This window comes from Mizuhopecten yessoensis, unplaced genomic scaffold (assembly GCF_002113885.1).
Source record: "Mizuhopecten yessoensis strain PY_sf001 unplaced genomic scaffold, ASM211388v2 scaffold7473, whole genome shotgun sequence".
NCBI lineage: Eukaryota > Metazoa > Mollusca > Bivalvia > Pectinida > Pectinidae > Mizuhopecten > Mizuhopecten yessoensis.
In genome coordinates this window covers 399839-420038 of record NW_018407065.1, presented here as the reverse complement: position 1 = coordinate 420038, position 20200 = coordinate 399839, and the positions used below count along the sequence as shown (strand labels likewise).

Here is a 20200-nt window from a genome sequence, read left to right as displayed (position 1 = left end):
CTACACAGGTACACACGAGTACAAACTACACAGTACACACAAGTACAAACTAAGTTACTTACTGTACAAGACCTGACAATGAAATCAAGTAAAAGTTGCTTCCTGTACAAGGACTGACAATGTGGTCAAGTAAAAGTTCATTACTGTACAGGATCTGACAATGTGATCAAGTAGAAGTTACTTCCTGTATAAGAACTGACAATGTGGTCAAGTAGAAGTTACTTCCTGTATAAGAACTGACAATGTGGTCAAGTAAAACTTACTTCATGTACAACATCTGAGAATGATATCAAGTTAAAGTTACTTCCTGTACAAGATCTGACAATGTGATCAAGTAACAGTTACTCCCTGTACAAGATCTGACAATGTGATATAGTAGAAGTTACTTCCTTTACAAGATCTGACCATGTGATCAAGTAAAAGTTACCTCCTGTACAAGATCTGAGAATGATATCAAGTTAAAGTTACTTCCTGCACAAGATCTGACAATGTGATCAAGTAAATTTACTTCCTGTACAAGATCTGACAATGTGATCAAGTAGAAGTTACTTCCTGTACAAGATCTGACAATGTGGTCAAGTAAAAGTTACTTCCTGTATAAGAACTGACAATGTGGTCAAGTAACAGTTACTTCCTGTACAAATTCTGACAATGTGATCATGTAGAAGTTACTTCCTGTACAAGATCTGACAATGTTGTCAAGTAACAGTTACTTCCTGTACAAGAACTGACAATGTGGTCAAGTAGAAGTTACTTCCTGTATAAGAACTGACAATGTGGTCAAGTAAAACTTACTTCATGTACAACATCTGAGAATGATATCAAGTTAAAGTTACTTCCTGTACAAGATCTGACAATGTTGTCAAGTAACAGTTACTTCCTGTACAAGAACTGACCATGTGGTCAAGTAGAAGTTACTTCCTGTACAAGAACTGACAATGTGGTCAAGCAAAAGTTACTACCTTTACAAGATCTGACAATGTGGTCAAGTAAAACGTCTTGTACAAAAACCAAGTACAATACTTTGACGTCTGGGTTAATTTGCATTATGACCCAACAGTACTTGGACCATCGCATAGCAGCTTCTCCCATTACAGTCAATATAAAGTTAAAAGCAGGTCTTTTATCCAAAGTGGATATTAAGTCAGATTACTATTTTTATAACATGTTTTGTCTGTCAGATTTTGGTATTATAAATAATAAAAGCTACATAATATCTCCAGAAACAATAAAACTTGAGATTCGATACTTTTGAACAAACACAAAAAAAGCCATCAAACTTCTTGGATCCACTCATCTGAAGCCATGTTAGCTTTCTAATTTATCATTTAAATTTCAAAGATATAATATTTCTTTACACCTTTTAACATCTACTTTCACTTAAAAGGAAAAAATTCAAACGACTTATTAAAAGAATGTTTTGTTCATATATTTTTTGCATTTTTTTAATAAAATTGGAAAATAAAATCTCACATTTTCCAATTACAAAGTTAACAAATATTTGAACATTTAAGACCCATAGTGCCATTACCTGACAACCATTAAATTTACTTGGCAAGAAACGGTCAGTTGGTTCAATTTTCTGACAGGAATGTCCAGACGTAAAGGTACGTAACCTATAAGAAAATCGTACATAGATGCTGAGCCAGGGAAGCTGGGGAAGTCTCCAACGATGGTCCACCCACCGGTGCAGATGTTAAAAATTGGCTGGCGTTACATAAGACATGGGCAGACTGGGTCGTAACAGTATATCACAGATAATTGACAAGAGTAAGTAAAAGATGCATATCAAAGCCAAATAAGTAATTTTTGTCCAATCATTTTTTTTCCTTTCCAATTAATGCGGCAAATGATTGTCATCTATGATAAAGCCGGATGTCAGACATGCAATTATAGACGCAGCATCAATCTCGCCCGAGAATAAAATTTGCCGCTTAGAAAAGTCTAATTCTTGTACTTTCCCGAATGTGTCAGGGGGAGTACCTGGAACGTTAAGGTTTTTTTTATCTTTAATTACTGTAATGTCAAGCCTGATTGTTTTTCCCCACAATTTGCATACTAACACATTATGTGTAATCAGCGGATGACATATAAACCCCCTAATATTGGCCTGGCATCTCCCAGCGTTATGGTTTGTCATGTAAACGCGGGGGGATTAGACGCGCGAGCACATCCACAGCGAGCCTGATGAATTTGGAGGTTATACCAGTGTAGCATAACCTCATTAAGACCACTCACCCTATATTTATGCAAATATCAAACACAAAAATGTCCGTTTATAATGCAGACACATAGCTCTTGCCAAATCAATAATAATTTTAGGAACAATATTGCAGAAGAAGATCTGATTAGTCTGAAACAAGCTTACCAACTTCTGGCCTTGGTTTTATAGAATTCTGATTATTTGGGTCCCAAGGGGTGAGCAGTTGCATTTCAGGACCGAGGAGACTAGGGCACAATATCACTCTCCGCTAACCTGAAAAATTCAACATTTAATAAGTTAGAAGTTATCACTATGATAAAGTCCAGCCATTTCCCAATTAAGTAAATCATGCTGCAGCACATATACTACTATTGTCCAATGATTCTGCATGGTAGGGTTTTTTTCCGTGCCGCAATGAGACAAATCTAAACCACGGCCCACATAACTAACACACACTAACGCTAATGTACAGACCCGTACATCGCTCGCCACGCAAATCATCCCGGGAAGAAATTGATAATGCAAAAATAAAGTATTCTAGTGATTGATGTGATAAAATTTAGCAATAATTGAAAACATTTACTACTTTGAAAACAATTCTGGTAGCTGAACCACATGGGGCTTAATTGATCATTAAACAATTTGAATTGCAAATTCAAAATGACACAGCTTTATTGCAGCCGAGTTTTCCATGGAAACCATACTAATAATTTCACAGGATTAATTATTAAACCACAGATGCTACACTGTAGTGCTAATTACCAAGCTTTTTGTGTTCTAGGCAAAAACCTGAGACTTAAGTTAGAGGGATATTATCTTAATAGATTGAATCCGAGGATGTTTTTTTATACCTATGAGGAAACAAGGACCAAACCTAACACAATATCAAGACACTTGCTTTATTAAATCATTAATATGTGTCAAGAAATGTTGTACCAGTTCTCAACAGCGGATGATGTTTTCTATAAGAATTGTATCAAACTATCAAAGCCTTGTGTTGTAGAAGATGTCTTCTCTTCAAAGATTGATAAATTTAGACATGCCTTTCCACCAAATAAGACAAAATCATGGAGCGACAAATATGACAATAAAAGTCTATTTAAGATCATGAAGGGAAAATAGACCAAAAACACCCCAGACAGAACACAAAATCGAGAACAACGCTTTACATGTCATTCTGCTGTAATAAGTACATCTCTAAGATACCCGTCTTAGGGAGAGGGCGACTTCCATAATGAGATAACTAATTTACATGATGATAAAATAAAACCTTGTCAATACTGTCTGACCTTTTGAAGCTCAGACGGGAAAATTTAAACAACCTGATAGGCACTAAACTTGAGGCACAAGCACCTGAGCGAAAATTGATTTTCAAATATTGCCCACACTTCTTATGCAGAACGTGATGAATTGAAAACAGAAAATTTGGATAAATTAGCTGTCTACATCCAAATGAGCTTTAAAATTGCTGTGGAGAAAGAACGAGAGCTAAGGAAAGCTATATTTAAGTGAATTTTATGTATACATACATATAAGTTGGTAGGTATATATGAGAAGATGTATATAGGTTTTTCAACATGAGGGGGGAATGAAGACTGTCATTGTAAACCAAAATTTATCTACATTGGGTAAAAGCATGCAACAATATGTACGGTAGATTAAAACAATTGAGAAACACAGTGATAGATGCTAACTTTGATAGATACATGTAAGTACTGGAGGGCTGGCTGGGGTATCTGCATGTAGATAACGGTATTGATTTTTCAAAAACAAGTTACCTCTAGATCTGTCAAACTAAAAAATGTCCCTATATTAGACACTCCGAATTAATTGCTCTGAAATCTGTCTGATTCATCGACCCAGATCTTTTTTAAAGCAGACGTGCTGTATGCCGTGTTGATTGGAGAATACCATGTCTGACCAGGCAGGTTGCCATGGGGTCTGTTAATGAGAACTGAGGACACTGGGTATTGGCATCCATTTTAGGCTCTGTTTGTTTTCAAAATCTAAAATGTAAAAGTATATCTGGTCGGATGTTGAGGGGAGACAACCATGTGGGGTTAGTGTAGATAATAGGGAAAGGGGCTGGAGCTTTGGTAGTAGGGCAAGATATTTGATTGATAATAAAGACTTAACAATGCCTGGTAGGGGGAATAACTGAAAAAGGGCTTATATGTGGGTTGAAGGGGAGTGTTTATGGCAGATGGTGGATACCTGAGGGCAAATATTAGGGGTTACGTTTGAAATATTGAGGGGAAGATAGGAAATCAAGTTGACAGTCAATGGGGAAGGAAACCGTTTAGAATTTAATGTCTAACAGGAAAAGAGAATGATGTGAAGGAGAAACCTTATTAATGTTCCAGTGATTAAATTGTAGGTTTTTCTTCTGTCCCCTGTTAACGTATTGAAGGGACGTGATCTCTGGGGGAGGTAGGTGTCAAGTACAACAGTCTAGCTGTCACATGTCTACAAAAGGTCAAACAAAAAATCTAACATTTCTAAAATGTCCATCTGCTGATTAGGACCATGATCCAGGTCTTCCATCCATGACTTAAATAAAAAGCACACAGATTGGATAAAAAAATTATCATCTATACACACTTTTGTTTGAGAGATGCTACAATTGTGCAATGTTTTAATTTCTTTTGACATTTCCTTATTTATGATGGGTTACTGCTGTTATTTGGTATTTTCAAGCATCATTATCATGTTTTTCCTGTTGTTATGAAATGAAATTGGCCATAAAACATGCAAATTGCTGAACATTAACAGTCAACAACAAAATTATCCGAGTGCAGAAGAAAACTATAAATGTGTGTCTGTAAGAAATAAATGCCCCATTAGCACATTTAACAATTAAACCAAGGTCACAAAGATAAAGGTCAAGGTCACAAAAATGTTTTGCAACATTGTCTACTCATGAAGACACCTACATATGCAATACATATGCAAAGTAATGTGACCCTTGCTGCAGTAACTGTGCAACACAGATGTCAGAGGACAAGGTTAAAGGTCAGGGTCACAAAAATGTTGTGCAACCTATTCCACACATTTAGGCACCTAACCATCACATGAAGACGCAAAAACTGAACTAGCCAAACTTACATTGATGTCGGGGCAAGGAAAAATGTTATTTCCTGAATTAATACTTGGTAGGCATGCATAACAAAACATACAGAAATGATATTACATGATGCAATCTCATTGTGTTTGATATACTTCAAAATTCTATTTACGCTTGATCCTTTGTGTACAGAGGATGATTCTACCTTCTAAAAAGGGAGTCGCAGGATATACCTGAGCCACTAAGTGTAGTCTATATATTTCTAACTTACTTCTGGTTACCTTTAGGTTATACATGTTCTAACTAACTTCTGGTTACCTGAAGGTTATACATGTTCTAACCAACTTCTGGTTACCTGAAGGTTATACATGATCTAACTAACTTCTGGTTACCTGAAGGTTATACATTTTCTAACTAACTTCTGGTTACCTTTAGGTTATACACGTTCTAACTAACTTCTGGTTACCTGAAGGTTATACATGTTCTAACTAACTTCTGGTAACCTGAAGGTTATACATGTTCTAACTAACTTCTGGTTACCTTATGGTTGTACATGTTCTAACTAACTTCTGGTTACCTGAAGGTTATACATATTCTAACTAACTTCTGGTTACCTGAAGGTGATACATGTTCTAACTAACTTCCGGTTACCTTATGGTTGTACATGTTCTAACTAACTTCTGTTTACCTGATGGTTATACATGTTCTAACTAACATCTGGTTACCTGAAGGTTATATATGTGCTAACTAACTTCTGGTTACCTTATGGTTGTACATGTTCTAACTAACTTCTGGTTACCTGAAGGTTATACATGTTATAACTAGCTTCTGGTTACCTGAAGGTTATACATGTTCTAACTAACTTCTGGTTACCTGAAGGGTATAGGTGAATAAACACTATCAATAATGTGACAATCGGAAGTTGTTCAATTGAATGTTAGATTTAGAAATCTATTACGATAGGCGCAAGCTATATGTATTATTTTTCTATTCTGTCAGTTGTCTTTTAATATGATTTCATTGTCGATATCTATGCAATTTATTCATTGATACTCAAAACATAACATAACATGTAATAGATTTCAAATACTGAAATATTGCTGAAAATCATTGGAAACCCATCTTTAGATGATGCTTATTTTTCCAATCTTCGATAAAAAAATGTTTCAATATGCAGAAACTTTTATTTAGCAGGTAGCTATCACAGGTTATAAGCCTACGTAGATAAAGTTTGAACCTCGCTTCTGTTACATAAAAAAGAAGAGTAATTGAAACTATACCCAATTTCCTCCTTGCCCAAACCAAAGTGAGGAGGATTTTCACAACTTCTCCTTATGGACAGGCTTAATGAAATGATAATTTTCCATTTTCTTTTCTCATTACGTAGCAAGCTTTTGATCTGTGTTGGGGCTTTTCAACAGTAGATCATACGTGTCAGCCAGTTAAGTACTGCGCTGTAAGATAAGGCCTTTTGTTAATCAAAACTAGTGCACTTCTGAAATGTTTAGACTAAAATGGAAAAAAACCCACAAAAATGTGCTATTATAAAAAGGATATAGAAGTAAGAAACACATACATTTACAAGCCAGTTGTTTAAATATACAATATCTAAACAAACAAAAAATCTCTGATCATTGTTTAAACTGTCAAGAATGTTTTTTAAACAAGATTTTTTTGTACTTGCTGACAAAATTATCTTTCTTAAAAACATGATTTTACTCAACAGTTCTTGTCGGAAGCTTACATCTATCCTTTTCGATCAGAATCTGCCATTTTTTAAAGCATCTTTTTTTTGTTAAAGTACATGGGATTCTAATATATTAAACCACAATGGTTCCTGAATACACTGTTTGTGTAAAAAGTTGAGTCGTTTAAATTTGTACAAACTTTAGTCATTTCTCTTCGTATGTACAGTACCGTAGTCTTAGAGTTATTAATTTTTAAACTGACCTTTCACCCTTTCATGATACTTATTATACAATTTCCTTTTGGCATTATGAGCATTACTAATTGACCTTTGACCTTACCAATAATTTTGGCCTTACAAATGACCATAAACCTGGTCATACTTGTGATCTAGTTCTTCCCCAACTGGACTGCGTTTAAGGTTTGTTTGCTTTCCTTTGCAATGAGTCTAATCTCCACATTGGTCTTTTGCTGTCGACTACAATACAATCAGCTGTTTTGACATGCACTTTCTTGATTCCTTTATAGGGTCATTAGGATGTGGCAGACTTTGACCTTGACCCTACAATTGACCTTGACCCCACAATTGACCAATATTTACGTCACAGACTAATAATTTTACTTTGAAGTCAATTCTGAAACAATTTATTCAAAATCCCTACTCAAGATATTTGTTACTCAAACACACCTTCAATAATTCATTTTTCACAACTTTTTTTTTCTGAACAGAATCAAAAACACCAGTATTATTTAGTCAAGATATTTTTTTAATTTTTGTAAAATGAATGCAAGTTTATTAATGACATCAGATTCAGGTTTATCAGAACAAATTCTGAATCACTTTAATTTGACTATTGTTTATCCTTAGAATCCTATTGATACAAGTCAACGACATGGGAGATTTTTCATCTCAAGAAGGAAGAACTAACCCTACCTTGAAGCCATACTTTCAGAGAAAACCTGTGGTCATGCATTGATGGTTTACCTTGTTGTTTATATACTGTATGTAGTCTATTCTTGTTGTTCCTTGTGGCTTCCACCCTTATATTTAATATCGTAAACATATGCAGGTGGTGTTAAGACGACCGAGCGGTCTATTACATAATGTATGACCGTACAAGTAAAGGATCCAAGAGGATGGCATTTTTATTGGTTTAAAGTAAAATTTCCTTGTCAGACATACATGCAACGAAAAGCCATAAGAAGCTTATACTGACTCTGCAGATTTGTCAAACATTGACAAGTCAAACCACATGAACATGTACTTAGCAAACACTGGGCAAAGTAGTTAAAACGAGTCCAGTCAAAAAACCTCCACCATCAGCAGTACAGAGCCCGAGTTGTTCATCTGTTTACTGTCTTAAATGAGTTTTTGCATTTGTAAACAGACATTACGGCATCTACTTCCTGTAACAATGGGTGAACAGCATGATGAGATAGGTAGGGGCAGATTGGGACACTAAACACAGTAAGTACATGTTCATTGTATAGAAGACAAAATTTATAACCTACAAGTACAGTGACCTTGAACCTGACCGTCTGGTGAAGATTTACTTTGCAAGAAAAATGATTGTAATATCTCTCAAACACACAGAAGATGTTTCTGTTTTTTCTCATTTATTTTTTATTTTTTATTCCATTTTTTTTTGTTTTTGGAATGGTTAAATTCCTTTTGGCTATGTTCTGATAGCTGTCTTAATACCCATCCCTAACCTATCTCCTAAATGCTACAATCCTTACAAGATCGAAACAAAGCACTAATATGCATGAAATTTATCATCAAGCTTTTAAGCCAACTTCTCAACATTTCCTTGGGCTTAAACTAATTACAGGTTCATATCTGTACTGAAGCCGTTTCCATTCTCTACAAAAACCTGAGAACAAAAGACAAATTAAGGGTAATCTATTACACAAATATGGCAGTGAAAAACAAAAAAAAATGCACGTGAAAAAATACCAAGTTAAATTAATTAAAAGAGCAAGTGGGAGAAACCCCAATTTCCATATAAATGGGATATTGGGATCCTAAAGACATGTCCTAGCTCCCTTATAGTATTAAGTATGCTGGAGTCCATCGGGAAACGTAGAAAATCAATCTCCCTTCTTCTGCACTCATTAACATTTAAAACATTCAGTCATAACTTCGCACATCGGGTCTCGAGCTGTCAACTTCTGCGCTCACTAAACGGTGTCCATTCCTGGAAATCATGAGCCAGAATGCATGCTCCTGGTAGCATATGAACCTAATGTAATAAAAGATTCTTCATTAGGCAACAAAAATCCTGTTCTTTTATGTTTGCAATTATAGTGGAATCCATCATGTAAAAGAATAAAATCCTGTTTCAACTTTCATGTAAATTATCATAAAAATGACAAGGCATGACTATTGACCAAGATAAAGCCCATAACACCTCCGAAATAAGTGTGGGATACATACAGTTTATACCACCAATTCCTTAACACTTTTATCTAGTGACAGCTCATACAATTTTTATCCTAAGAGTTCAAATTGTGTAAGATTTTAGACCCTATGAGTCATAGAAGTATCAATAATGATTATTTGTTGAATATTAATGGGTATTTATAACAAACCATGCCAGATTTTTAAATAGTACCTTCTCACTGCTAACAGCCCTGATATATATAGAAAATGTTCACATCTATTTATGATATGTGTGTAGGTCTATTCAGTTTAGTTTGTGTTACATCTTTGCAGGAATTAATAGAAATACATTCCTGTATATTCCTCTATAAAGTCTTGCTAGTATTGGAAACAGATGAACAAATCTTAAAGAATCCCAATACCTCTATACTTGTGGGACAATAGCTTTAATAAATCATTTCTGAAAAGAAACATAATATCTTGTGGAACTTCAGTTATTTGAAAATGAGATTGAAAAGATACATGTTTCAACCACTGTGTTTTGAGACTTAAAGTGTGATGGGGCTAGTCCAGAATTCAAACCCTGGACCTCAGATGACAATACAGTTCCTCTAGCCAACTGAACTACATACTACATGATCTGTGGTAGTGCCTTGAGCCTGCCCAACTATGGTTATGTCCAAAGTAAAATTAAGGGGAGGTAACTGTATGTATATATGTTAACTTACAGTGGAACTATCTAATGTTTAGTCTGCAGTGGGCCATGGATCCTTAAATAGATCCATTGTTTCAGGAATAACATGATCATCACACTCTATCAGTTATTGTAAAATACCAAATCGTTATACCATTGCCGTGATTATTGTACAGTAACCATCAATACTTCATGCAAGTGAAAGTTTAGTATGTCAAAGGTCCCCAAATCTGGTGCATAGTGAGCTAAGAATGTTTAAATGAAAAAGTTTAACTCTACCAGAAACTTAGAGAAGTCATTCAAAGGTTTTGTACTAAGTGACCCCTTTTCAGCCCCAATAGGGATAGTCCCTTCTTGAAGAGAAGAAATTGTGATCCTTACAATCTATTGATGATTTTTTGAAATGTTGGGGAAAATTCAGAGGAGATGATTTTCTAAAATTTTGCACTCTAACCATTTAGGGTCCCACCCCTTATCTGCCTTGAGGATCAGTCCCATCTTTAGTCTAGATTCTGATCCTTATCATCTAGTTATTGGTATTATTTTAAACAACAATTTTGGACTAGGTCTATCGATCTAGCGACTTCAAGAGATGTCATTTGAAGGTTTTGATTACTGCCAAGTATCATCAAAATCTGGCAGACAGTTTCTGAGAAATTGAAAACATGATTGTTTAAAGACAAGGCATGACAATGTACAGAAGGTGACCTAACAAAACGTTTACGCACGATCAAATATACTTCATACAATGTTGTTACCTTAGCATCACAGACATCATAATTGATATTACACGAGATGTAGGAAGAAATAGGACACAGCTAGGTGTTTTCATTCCATGACATTCTTTTTATTTACAGAAATTCAGATTTTGATATTAGCAATCCACCATTTGCCCATTTTTGGGTGAAAAGTTGTATACATTTATATACATATTTGTGTTATTATACAATATGACTATGCATTCATATTTTTTTGGAGTGGTGCATCAAAATTACATATAAACATATGATAAATTATTTGATGTACAGGATGGTGTGAAGATTGACAATACACAACAATAATTAAAGCACTGTGTTTATTGTTTATGTTATTAACCACATGACCAGGTACATAATTATGATCTATCATAATTATTACCAGTAGTTGACCAAGGTGAGACAAAAAACAGGTGTTGTGTACAGGTGTTCCAATTAACCTGGGTCCTTATGTCTATAATCACTTCCTTTATGATCTACCAATGATTGACCACTACCATGACCAGTCAGATGTAATTTGTTTAATGTATAACAGTCAGTAGAGTGTAATCACATCATCCATCCAGTACTTCCCTTTATATCAACTTTATCTATACTTATATGCTGTAAGTAACAAATGGCAATATATAGTGTCAATCACCTCTTTGTATAGATCTCACCTCAGTCATGGAATTTCTTTTGATCTTTAATAAAATGAAAATAATGTAGGGATCACATTCCCCCACTCTACCATTCATTAATATTATAATATGGATGGTCGGGTAGCGCAGTGGATATTGCACTCGCCTTTCACCAAATACCCTGGTTTCCTTCCATATTACCGGTAAGACCCCCAACTGTCTACCCTGGTTTCCTTCCATATTACCGGTAAGACCCCCCAACTGTCTACCTTGGTTTCCTTCCATTTTACCGGTAAGACCCCCAACTTTCTACCCTGGTTTCCTTCCATATTACCGGTAAGACCCCCAACTGTCTACCCTGGTTTCCTTCCATATTACCGGTAAGACCCCCCAACTGTCTACCCTGGTTTCCTTCCATATTACTGATAAGACCCCCAACTGTCTTACATCCAGGCAAACAAGAGTGATTTATATAAGTTCGAATAACTTTTTTAGAAAAGTTGTAAAATCAATAAAGTTCATATTTATTAATATTATAAGCTGTGCTTGCCATGTGATTTATAATATTATAATAAGTAGTCCTAGGGAATATACATTTATAGTCTTGTCAACAGTAATGCATCTAGTGGTTAGTTTTTATTAAAAACTTCATTCAGAGTTAGCATATTGTTTGACCTTTTCAAAAGATATTTTTCTTTTGATCAAGCAACTTGAATAGCAAGGTTAGCAAATCTACTAAAGAGGAAAACCTTAAAGTAGTTCAAAGTCATTTAAATGAGAAAACTTCCTAGTATTCCATCCCGAAAACCTACTGTCCAAATATCACAACCCTGGGTCTTCTAGAACTTAAGAAGAAGATTCCTTAAAGTTTTTCACTCTTAATAGACCATATTGACCTTTGACCCTATCCTGACTCAAGTTGACATTGGATCTCAACACATGAACTTATACAAGGAGTCCAATGGGCCTGTATTGCTCAGCTGTAATACATTTCATGTCTGTGACGTCCTTCAAAGATAATTAAGGTCAAATTTATTTGAAATTTTCCTGATCTCACTTTCAAAGTTAATTTGGTCTTGTTTAACTATTCAGACCCAACACATCACATAAATTTAAACCACTCACCCACATGCCAAGTATCATAATTTTAAGCTATCCTCCTTTTCATTCAGAAGTCATTTAAAAGGATGCCCCCTTTGACCTGAAAAGAGGGTCATTGTCATTCATTTGAAAATATTTGATAGTGTTACTGGTCACAAATCATTACCCTAAGCCTCTTGATTAATTAGAAGAAGTTGTTTAATTGTTTTATCACATTTGATCTCCCTGACCTTGAAAGTGGGTCATGGTCGTTCATCTGAACAAATTTGATACTCTTCATCTTAACATACCACAAGCCAAATGTCCTCTCTCTTGGCCTCTGGTAATTCATAAAAGTGGTTGAATGGGTTTAACACTTTTGACATCTGTGACATTGAATGTGATTCAATGTACTTGAATGTGACTCCTGGTTATTCAGATTAATCAGTCTAAAGGTTTTGACCCAATTGACCCCTATGAATCTGAAAGTTGGTAAGCTTATGTGTTTGAACAAACTTGATAGCCCTTCATCCCAGTATACTAATCACAATTTAAAGCAGTTCATGTGTCAAACTGGGACCTTTCCATTTATAGCCTACGCTGTACCAACTTTACCACCCAGGAATTGTGATTACCAAGCATTAAAAAAAAAGGATGGCGCTAAAGTGGAAGCCAATGAAAAATTTGACATGGGAAGTAAGTAAGCTAGAAAACACTTTGGCTGCTTCATCGTCTACTGAACATGTATGTAGAAGGGAGACTACACATAGTAAAAAAAATGCACTGGAACTCTTCTTCAGGATAATAACTGATGCAGTGGTAATCTTTACCTTAACTATGATTGTTAAGATCATCATTTAATTATACCTTTAATTGGCCGATAACATTTTTGTAATAATTACTAATTGTTTGTAGTAGAGCTGGCAGGTGTAGTTTGAGAGGAATTTGAACATAGTTATTAGGTTTATTCGGACAAAAAATAATTTCTTGATTTTTGTGTGAATTATAATTTAAAACTAATAGGAAATTTTATTTTATTTTTGTTATGAAAATATCTGTCAATTTCCTGTCATGTCAAAAAGGTCTGCTGTAATGTTCCAAATGTTATTGTGTGTTGTATCGGTTTTATAAATAAAAACCGAAATACTCTATTTTTAGTCTAGTTATTATTTGATATTGAGTTGCTAACATTTAGGGGGTTTTTTTCATCATTTTTATCTCGTTTAAACTTTAAACCTTTAAACCGTTCTGTCAAACTGATCTTAATATGCTCGTGAAATTAGAATGTTCTTGATGAAAGAGGTCCCAAATCTTGTAAAAATAAGTCATAAAAACCATTTTAATCTGAAACACATAAGTTAATTGTAAATTTCTTCAGAAGCTTTTAAAATCTGATTTATTTGAAAAAATCAGAAATACACTAATGAAATTTAGACAATATTACTCAGTGGCAAACCTTTATTAGTTTACTTATGTATTCTTTTTCTGATTGAACAGTTTTAAATTACAGTTTATAAGGTAGTTCCTCATGAATTATAGCTTCATTTTTTCTAAAAAAAAATCTTCATATTTTAATTTTGAAATTGCCTTATATTTGATTGATAATCTCCTTTCCCAGATTTCTTTCCTGTCCACTATTGTGACATGAATTTCAACTAGCATAGAGGCCAGTTTTTTCTCTTATTTCACAAGATCCATTGGTGTATGCACTTGTTCTATTTTTTTTCTTTATTTTGTGTTTTATTTTCAAATTTGATGATGCATCAATTTTTTTAAAAACCAATTTTGATATTTTTGCATGGTATTACAGCCATTTCTCAAAACAGAAATGACAAATCTCAAATGAGTATTATTACAGGATACCAAAATATATATACACACACGGGCTTCAAAATTAATATTTTTTTAGATAAAATAAAATTGTTTCATGCACATTTTACTACATCCATCAAAAATCATGAAATATATAACTGGATCAAGTGCTCTTTACGATCTGGGACCAATTATAGACTTACCTAATGCATTATAAGTACATTGCACCGTAGGCCTAGTGAAATAGCTAAGCACTGTATAAAATTACACTTTTCACAGACGACTGGCACATGTGAAATTTCACACCTCTAGGTGTAATGCCACAAGTGGTGTACGAGCCTATTCACAGCTTTACAGATGATCTTGATAACCTCCACAAGCACATGCATTTTTTCTTTCAAATGCATGCGCACGTGCGTATCTGTAGATCAAAAGCCATCATCCGTGTTATTGTGCACTGCTGCATATCTGATAGACCCGTTCACTGAACCTTGAAACTAAATCGATAATCTACACCCGTGACATGTATCAGTGCTTTCACGTAGTACACTTGAAATATACTAGTGACAGGTAACATGCTCACATTCAACACTAAACAACATCGCGCATGTACACGTGCGTTATCAGCTGTCTATCAAAAATACATAAACAATGGAAAATACAATAAATATAATCTCGATAAATTAATTGCAATCAGAGCACTCCTTTCTTTTTAAACAACGATGTCATAATTTCATAAATACATACCTGAAGAAACGGGGTCCCAAAAGAGACTACATTGTGCAACTCAAATTGAGGTCAAAAGTCATCACAGCGCATCTCTCGGCATTATTTTAGGAAACAAAAAGTAGCGCCGATATGAGAGATGGAGATATGTCAGCTGTTGTTTTGCTAGCCCACTGCCGACCACTCAGACATCGTGCCAGCCAGGCTTCAATCTACCAATGGCGACTAATTACAAACTGATAATTAGTTGCTGGTAAAGCAGCGATATAGACAGTGTGGCCTAGTTGAACTTGGCCCCAAATACCCGCTACATCTCGCTCTGCGCGTGCTACTCTATCGGAAAAAAGTCATTTCAACTTTCTCACCTCAAAAGCGTATTGCCAGTTAAAGCTAAATTCGATTGGTCACGGCTCCCTTCTTCATCCCTCAGATGCAATGGAAAAGAATGACTAAAAATAACGCAAAATGAAAAGTGGATATTTTTATTGTGCTAATTAATTATTCAAAAATTAATTGGAATGAGGTGCGCATGCTTCAATTAACAAGTTTGGCGGGTAAAGCATTGTGGGTAATGCGGAAGCCATCACTGACAAGCGAGATAAGCAAGAGTGATTCACTTCGATATTTTGTTCTTGATGTGAAGGTGAGAGAAGGTCATAATTTTATATCGGATGAACTTAACTTGTATTTATTAAGTAGACCAGTGGATTCATGTAAAAGCATCCTACAAAACCCCTGCATTATTATTTTTCGAGGAGACAAAAAAAGATGCACAAATGTATGCAGACGAAATGTGTACCGGAAGTGGAAATACGATCAACTTTCACTTTGACCGGCATGATGTTTTAAACGGTTTTTGAGACATTTATGATTTTCTGTGTAACAGAAATTATTTGAATTTCATTCACGCGAAAATTCTAATGTTATTGCTAGCTGACAGAATTCAGAGAATATGTTTAATTGTCGAGTTACACCGCACTACATCCTGCAGTAATTGACGTACATAGCCAATACACAACAACTCAATACACAAGAGTAACACAACTGAAAACCCGCGTCATTTACACCCAATTAAACGAAACATAGGCAGTGAAGCCATCCCATCAATATAACAAATTAATCATTAGATAATTAAGTAAGGTATCAAGCCCTTACAAATTATATATATAATAAATCATATTAAATCTGCATGTGGTCTCTACTCCTCATTTGAAATGTGGTCAACTGATCCTTTGGTAATAAGTCACTCCACAAAACTAAATTGATGGTTTTGGAAGTACCATCCCTTTAATTATATATTTGAGGGGAAATACATTAGTTAAGGAAATTCAAAGAGCATGTATAGCTAAGGTCAGTGGCGTATTCTTGAGGGAACTAGTTTACCATCAATTATGATGTTTTATTTTCACTAGGCGTTGGTTAAAACCCTAGATGTATATGTCGTGTTATGTTTATCATCACAATTTTACATCTGCTCATATATTTTAATGATATAACATCATTCCATTTTAATAAGATTAGATGAAAGAATACACACATACCTGCCAACCCTCCCTATCTAGGAAGGAGACTCCCGATTTTGGACCCTAAAATTGAACTTTCTCAACCAGTGAATTTGCAAAAGTATTCCTATTCTCAGATGTACATAAAGACTTTTTATTTGTGTTGTTAATTCTGAACAAATTGGTAAGTATGCATTTACTCTGATCAGAATGACAAAAGATATGTATTTCTTACATTGTACATACCAGTACATTATGTTGACATATCCAATCAAGATCCATAATTATCAAACTCCCTCCTGGGTCTTCCATTGTGTACACTTAACTTATCTATAACACTCAGTGTTGACAGAATTATTCTGAATTTGATTCAGTTGTATCTAACTGTTAATAATTGAAGACTTAATTCATAGTTTTACAATGCTTTGTTGAAAAACAACATTTTCATATCCACTCATGAAACTGAACATAATGATTTATCAACTTCAAGTCTCAATGAAAAACAACATACACATATAGTTATCAAACACACCTATTACGGTGGGTACCTTTTTATTTTTGAGAAACTTAGATGCCCTTTTTGAAAACAATCCAAATTTCTCATGGTCAGAGGTTTTCAGCAATTCGTTTTTGATATTGGTATTACTGACAATGTATTTTGTATATGATGTATTTCAAAATGGTTGTGAACGAGGGGCAATTGGTAAGATGATAAAAGTCTGTAGTTCCCTCTCATCTACCTGATGAAGTCTGTAGTTCTCTCTCATCTACCGGATGAAGTCTGTAGTTCCCTGTCATCTACCGGATGAAGTCTGTAGTTCCCTGTCATCTACCGGATGAAGTCTGTAGTTCCCTGTCATCTACCGGATGAAGTCTGTAGTTCCCTGTCATCTACCGGATGAAGTCTGTAGTTCCCTGTCATCTACCGGATGAAGTCTGTAGTTCCCTGTCATCTACCGGATGAAGTCTGTAGTTCCCTGTCATCTACCGGATGAAGTCTGTAGTTCCCTGTCATCTACCGGATGAAGTCTGTAGTTCCCTGTCATCTACCTGATGAAGTCTGTAGTTCTCTCTCAACTACCGGATGAAGTCTGTATATTTCTCTATCATCTACCTGATTAAGTCTGTAGTTCTCTCTTATCTACCGGATGAAGTCCATAGTTCTGGAATACTCCTTGATCCTAGAATAGTTGGCTTGGTCCAGACTGGGTTTATATACCAGTACTGTGTTTATATAACAGTATATTCTTTGTAAATTGACCTCAAATTACTTGAACTGCCATTGCTCAAATATTCTATTTTCCTGGAACTCTGATTTATTCCCGACCACTCAAAACCTTAGTGTTTGACCTTTCCATTCGTCAAAGAGGTAGTCGGACCTGTGTAGCACATCTACCGGGTGCCATCTACATGCCTTGAGGCACAGACTGCATTCCATGTTCATTGTTCTTATACAGGTGTCGGCTGGACATCAGATAATAAGAGGATTAACGGCAGCACTGTACCCTGTTGCAGCTGCATTATCATTTAGTGTGCATATTTATTATTTCCCGACGATGTTTGACAAAATATTTTGGTGGAAGTGTTGATTCACTGGTTGTGTAAAACCATATTTTGGCATGGCAATATTTAGCAGAAATCACAAAGCGGAATCTCGACCATCTTAAAAGATTTTCAAGCTTTGATATGTCATTATTGTTAACTTGGTTATCAATCAGTATTATAATAAAAGGGATTCAAGATTTTCTTCATTTTAAAATTATCAAAGAGTTCCTCTCATTTTGATATTTTGTAAAATTAACATAGCCAAATACAGTATGGCAGACTATGTCTAAACCACAAGTATGTTTACATATATAACAGCTCCTTTTTCTTTCTTTCTTAAAGTACCGATAGCTATGATGAGTTCATTGTGGAGAAATTTCATATTTTATTGAATATTTTCATCTTTATTAAACTTCTTTTTTGCTTCTATCATCTACTGACTGAAATTTTATAGTGCTCAAACTGTTTGTCATCCCACCTAATCAAAACATGACGATGTCGGATGAACCTTGGATTTGTCGAATCCCATGTATTCCTCAAACTTTATCCTAATGACTTACCCTGACATAACCAGGTGACTCATTGATGACTTTCCCTGACATAACCAGGTGACGTATTGATGACTTTCCCTGACATAATCTGGTGATATAAATGATTTACCTTGACATAACAAGTTGACATATTGATGACTTACCCTGACATAACCAGGTGACATATTGATGACTTTCCCTGACATAACCAGGTGACATATTGGTGACTTACTTTGACATATTGGTGACTTGACCTGACACAACGAGGTGACATATTGGTGACTTGCCCTGACATAACCAGGTCACATATTGATGACTTTTCCTGACATAACCAGGTGACTCTCTGATGACTTTCCCTGACATAACCAGGTGACATATTGGTGACCTATCCTGATTTAACCAGGTGACATATTGATGACTTTCCTTGACATGACCAGGTGACATATTGATGACTTACCCTGACATAACCAGGTGATATATTGATGATTTACCTTGACATAACCAGGTGACATATTGATGACTTTCCCTTTAATAACCAGGTGACATATTGGTGACTTACCCCGACACAGCCAGGTGATATATTGATGACTTTCTCTGACATAACCAGGTGACATATTGGTGACCTATCCTGATTTAACCAGGTGACATATTGATGACTTTCCTTGACATGACCAGGTGTCATATTGATGACTTACCCTGACATAACCAGGTGATATATTGATGACTTTCTCTGACATAACCAGGGGACATATTGGTGACCTATCCTGATTTAACCAGGTGACATATTGAGGACTTTCCTTGACATGACCAGGTGTCATATTGATGACTTTCCCTGACATAACCAGGTGACATATTGATGACATACCCTGACATAACCAGGTGATATATAGATGATTTACCTTGACATAACCAGGTGACATATTGATGACTTTCCCTTCGATAACCAGGTGACATATTGATGACTTACCCTGACATAACCAGGTGATATATAGATGATTTACCTTGCCATAACCGGGTGACATATTGATGACTTTCCCTTCAATAACCAGGTGACATATTGATGACTTTCTGTTCAACAACCAGGTGACATATTGGTGACTTACCCTGACATAACCAGGTGATATATTGATGACTTTCCCTGACATAACCAGGTGATATATAGATGATTTATCTTGATATAACCAGGTGACATATTGATGACTTTCCCTTCAATAACCAGGTGACATATTGATGACTTACCCTGACATAACCAGGTGACATATTGGTGACTTACCCTGACATAACTACGTGATATATTGATGACTTTCCCTGACATAACCAGGTGGTATATAGATGATTTATCTTGACATATTGATGACTTTCCCTTCAATAACCAGGTGACATATTGGTGACTTACCCTGGTATAACCAAGTGATATATAGATGATTTATCTTGATATAACCAGGTGACATATTGATGACTTTCCCTGACATAACCAGGTGATATATAGATGATTTATCTTGACATAACCAGGTGACATATTGATGACTTTCCCTGACATAACTAGGTTATATATATATTGATGATTCACCTTGACATAACCAGGTGATAAAGATGACTT

General features: G+C 35.2%; 2 protein-coding genes across 4 annotated transcripts in view; one reads left to right on the top strand and one right to left on the bottom strand.

The window, feature by feature from the left end:
* Window positions 1–15395, bottom strand: part of LOC110453595 (zinc finger homeobox protein 4-like) — a 322724-nt gene extending 307329 nt beyond the window's left edge. Inside the window, exons 1-2 of the mRNA XM_021502588.1 lie at window positions 15045–15395; window positions 2369–2476 (exon numbers count right to left, since the gene is read on the bottom strand). The gene's annotated coding sequence lies outside the window, so the exon portion shown is untranslated. The remainder of the gene's footprint in view (window positions 1–2368; window positions 2477–15044) is intronic.
* A 186-nt stretch (window positions 15396–15581) lies between these two features.
* The window catches only part of LOC110453593, a 183892-nt gene continuing 179273 nt past the window's right edge, over window positions 15582–20200 (top strand). For all 3 annotated transcript variants that reach the window (XR_002463296.1, XM_021502586.1, XM_021502587.1), the window contains exon 1: window positions 15582–15666. The gene's annotated coding sequence lies outside the window, so the exon portion shown is untranslated. The remainder of the gene's footprint in view (window positions 15667–20200) is intronic.